Genomic DNA, 4,935 nt, shown 5'->3' with positions numbered 1-4,935 from the left:
TACTGTGTATTCCTTTTACGAAGACTACGATACAACTTGCTGAAGTTTATTTGTTTAAGTTTAAGAAATGAATGTTATGATGCAGATGCAGATGCCAATATGGATACTTCCATGTGGTGAATAATGATTACACCCACAGGGAAACGTATTCAATTGGGGGAAGTGCAAACCCCACCATTCACAGCGAAGGCAATAGATTCCTTGCTCCTGATAATCGATTCCAGAAGGAGGTAAAAGATCCTTACAATTCATGTCTCTTATATATTTGGTATTCAAGGGATGTAGAATAGTTATGGTATGGGTAATGTGCAGGTGACAAAGCCCGAAGATTCAATAGAAGGTAATTGGAGATCAGTGGGAGATCTGATGTTAAATGGGGCATTATTCACAACATCAAGGGTTGGAGCATCCTCAAACTATGCCAAAGCTTCAAGTATGGCAAAAAAACCTTCCTCTATTGTGGGCTCTATAACTGCAAATTCGGGTGTTTTCAGCTGCACTCTGGTCACTAATTAGTAAAGGGGAATATATCGGTAATCTTATTTTGAAATTTGAAGCATAGTGGTCAAACATTAAGTCAATATGGTTTTTATTATTTTGATTGCCACTAAAGAGAATTTTTAAGCTATGCTTCACAACGACTGTGGTATATAGACATGAATAGTTGAATTTATGTCCATACCAGTATTTCAGAAAACTAATTTTTGTGAGTTTATTTTTTAACTATTGACACACCTTGTATAATTGCACACAACACAGCTAAATAAATTTTCTCTAACGGGACTTGTATTGACCTTTCTAGTTTCATTTCTATATTACTATTTTATTTAATATAAAATAGAGTATAATTAAGTCATAGAAAGAGATATTTTAGAGTAGAGTTGCCTTTCCATTTAGGTTAATTAAAAAGTAAATATAATTAATTTTTAATATATTAATTTAGATTAAACATATTGAAAGTTGACAAAAATAAATGGTGTAAATTGATTTTTTTAAAGTAACCTAAGGGTTTGAATATTTACTTATTACACTAATGTTGAAGATAATATTGATGTAGTGTATAGTACACTCACTTCTATATCAAAAATAGATGATTTGAAAATTTTCATTGTCAAAGATTGTATACAAAATTTTAATTGAACTTAAGTTAATTATGCGATTGTAGATTAATTTTATATTATACATGTCTAATTTGTAACTCTAGACCTTATCTATCACAATATATACTTTTTCTCTTTGATTGCTAGATGCTATACTCCTCATTGATTGTTAAGGACTTGGTATGTTTATAGCTACATCATAAAGATAGTGAAATAAACAATGGTTATGTTCTCCTACTCCCTTAATTAGAATAGTTTTTTGATTATGATATAGATACTTAGATGTTGATTTTGATACAATATTTTTATTCCATTTAAAGTTCCAAATGAAAATGTTCATAAGTTCATTCTAGATACAAACGAATAGTCAATGATTGCTTAATGGTCAATTAATGTCTTTAAATTGAAGCCATACTAGATAATTCCATGTTTTGCAGACTCAACTCCCAATGGCTATGAGGAAAGAGGAGAATTTTAAAATTTGAAACAAATTTATTTTTCCTTAACATTCAAGCTAAGAAAGATCAATCCTCAATGTTAGAGTAAAGTAATTAATTAACTTTTCTCTCCTCTTAAGATTTCCCTTTATGCACATATTAGTCATTTAATAATTAATATTTAATTAGTAAATGCACACACCTTAGGGTTAGGTTTTCCTTTTGGTGTTGATCTCCTTTATAAGGATTGATCTCTTGTATTATTCATATTCTTGATTCATTTTTCTCTGATAATACATCTTTTCTCTTTGTCAGAGCCAAAACCCTTGTATTCGTTCTCTCTCTTTCTCTGTGACAGGTTTCTTACATGCAGGTTTCTTTTGGGTTCTGTGGATTTGTATTTCTCAAATCCTACATGGTATCAGAGCCTTATGGCACATGCAGATTCAGTGAGCAGGCTTTGGCATGAGCGTTTTGGTCATGTCAATTACAGATATCTACAGCAGATGAGTACACAGGCACTTGTGATTGGGCTTCCACAGATTTCTTGTACAGATGGTGTATGTCGTGGTTGTGTCCTTGGCAAACATCATCGAGATCCTTTTCCTAAGGTTCGAGCCTCTCGTGCTAGGGCAGCCCTAGAGTTGGTACACAATGATCTTATGTCCTTTCCGACTCCTTCTTTTTCAGGGGCCCGTTATGTACTCACTTTTATTGATGACTTCTCCAGACGTACATGGGTATACTTTCTTAAGTACAAGTCTGATGTCTTTGACTCTTTCAGGAAGTTTAAGACATTTGTGGAGAAGCAATCTGGACTTTCTATCAGGAGGATACGCACAGATAATGGGGGGGAGTATGTAAATCAGGCTTTTAGAGATTTTTGCACTGAGCATGGTTTACAGCATCAGTTTACAGTTCCTTATACCCCTCAACAGAATGGTGTTGCGGAGAGAAAGAATAGAACCTTACGGGAGATGGCAAATTGTATGATACAGTCTCGAGCTATGAGTTCTTCATTTTGGGCTGAGGCAGTCAATTGTGCCAATTATATTCAAAACCAGATGCCCCATAAGGCATTACGACATATAACTCCTGAGGAGGCTTGGACCCATGTCAAGCCTGATGTTTCTACATTCCGAGTTTTTGGTAGTGAGGCTTGGGCATTTATTCCTGATGCTCAGCGGATAGCCATGGAGAGGAAGAGCCGACCACTTATATTTGTTGGCTACTGTGAGGATGTTAAGGCATACAGGTTGTTTGATCCTGATTCCAGAGAGGTCTTGTTTCGGCGGGATGTCCAGTTTGATGAGTGCTATCCTCAGATGGATTCTCCATCACCAGCTTCTCCCTCATTGCCTACTCCTTTCTCTTCATCTCTTGAGGATTACTTATCTCTTGAGGATGATGTAGATCATGATCCACCATCTCCACCACCACCAGTTGCTCCGTCTTTGCCGAAGTGGGCCCGTGATACTGTTGATGCAGCTGGTTCTTTGGCAGGTGATCCTTCAGATACTCGTCGCACTCGTGCTCAGACATCTGGTTCTAGTCTTTTGAGTCATACCCTTTCAGATGATCCTCAAAAGTTTTCAGAGGCGACAGGACACCCAGAGTGGGATAGGGCCATGGATGAGGAGTATTCTTCTTTGATGAAGAATCATACTTGGGATCTTTGTCCTCTTCCTAAGGGAAGAAAGTTGGTTCGGTGCAAGTGGGTGTATCGTACCAAGTATGCTGCAGATAGTTCTATTGATAAGTATAAGGCCCATCTTGTTGCGAAGGGGTTTTCTCAGGTAGAGGGTATTGACTACTCTGAGACCTTTCCTCCTATCGCCAAGATGAATTCTATACACCTGGTACTTTCACTTGCAGCTTCACAGGGATGGACAGTGTTTCAGATGGATGTGAAGAGTGCCTTCTTGCATGGAGACCTACATGAGGAGATCTATATGGAGCAGCCTCAGGGTTTTGTGCAGGACACTTCTTTGGTTTGCAGACTTCGACGTTCATTGTATGGTCTCAAACAAGCCCCCAGGGCTTGGTATGAGAAGATGGACTCCTTCTTGCTTTCCTCGCACTTCACACGCTGTCATTCCGATCACACAGTCTATATTCAGCGTCAGGAGGGTGATCTTTTGATTCTAGTGCTATATGTAGATGATCTCATCATTACAGGTAGCTCATCCTCCATGATTCAGAGTGTTCAGAGAGCTTTGATGGAGCAGTTTGAGATGACAGATCTTGGTCTCTTGCACTTCTTTCTGGGTCTACAGGTTATTCAGTCTTTGGTTGGGATTTCCATTTTTCAGGAGAGGTATGCTCTTGATATGCTTCAGCGATTTGGCATGCTTGATTGCAAGTCTGCCCCCACTCCATTTCAGTCAGGTGTTGTTTTGTCTTCCACTTGCTCTACTCCTTCAGTAGACCCCACTTTATACAGGCAGTTGGTTGGCAGTCTGTTGTACCTGACCCATTCTCATCCTGATCTTTCCTTTGCGGTTGGCCTTGTCTCTCGGTTCTGCCATGATCCTCATGAGAGCCACTGGCAAGTAGCCAAACATATTTTGAGATATATTCGGGGCACCACACATTATGGCATTCACTACTCTTCAGGATCCCCTCATATCATTGGCTTCACTGACTCCAATTGGGCTGGTGATGTCAATGATCGGAAGTCTACTTCTGGCTTCATTTTTTGCCTTGGTTCTGGTCCTATTACATGGTCTTGCAAGAAGCAGTCCGCTATTGCATTATCATCTACAGAGGCTGAGTACCGAGCAGCAGTGTTAGCCAGTCAGGAGGTTTTATGGCTTCGGCAGTCGATGACAGAGTTTGGGTTTCCTCCAGATTGTCCCACTATTCTTTGGTGTGATAACCAGAGTGCCATTCACATTTCTCGCAATCCAGTGGAGCATCAGCGGACAAAGCATATTGAAATCCACATGCACTTCATCAGGCAGTTGATTCAGGATGGTTCTCTCATCTTGGAGTATATTCCTACAGAGGAGCAGGTTGCAGACATCTTCACTAAACCTTTGGCATCTTCACGCTATCTTCAGTTGCGCTCAATGCTTGGGGTGAAGGAAGTTGTCCTTGGGGGGTCTCAGTGAGGCCTTCCTTCCTTCATGTTTTCTTTTCAGCATGATTCTTTATCTCTTTTTGGAGAGGAGTTTTTTCCCACTGGGTTTTCTCCTTTACTCCGCTTTATAGAGATTTTCTTGTATTCGGGTACCTCATCAGGCCTTGTTGCCGGGACCCTCTTTTGCATTGTAGTTCCTTTGCTTTTTTCTGCATTGTTTGTAGCTGCATTGTAGCTCATCTTAAGGGGGGGTGTTAGAGTAAAGTAATTAATTAACTTTTCTCTCCTCTTAAGATTTCCCTTTATGCACATATTA

This window comes from Cryptomeria japonica, chromosome 3 (assembly GCF_030272615.1).
Source record: "Cryptomeria japonica chromosome 3, Sugi_1.0, whole genome shotgun sequence".
Taxonomy (NCBI): Eukaryota; Viridiplantae; Streptophyta; class Pinopsida; order Cupressales; family Cupressaceae; genus Cryptomeria; species Cryptomeria japonica.
Note: the sequence above shows the minus strand (reverse complement) of the source record.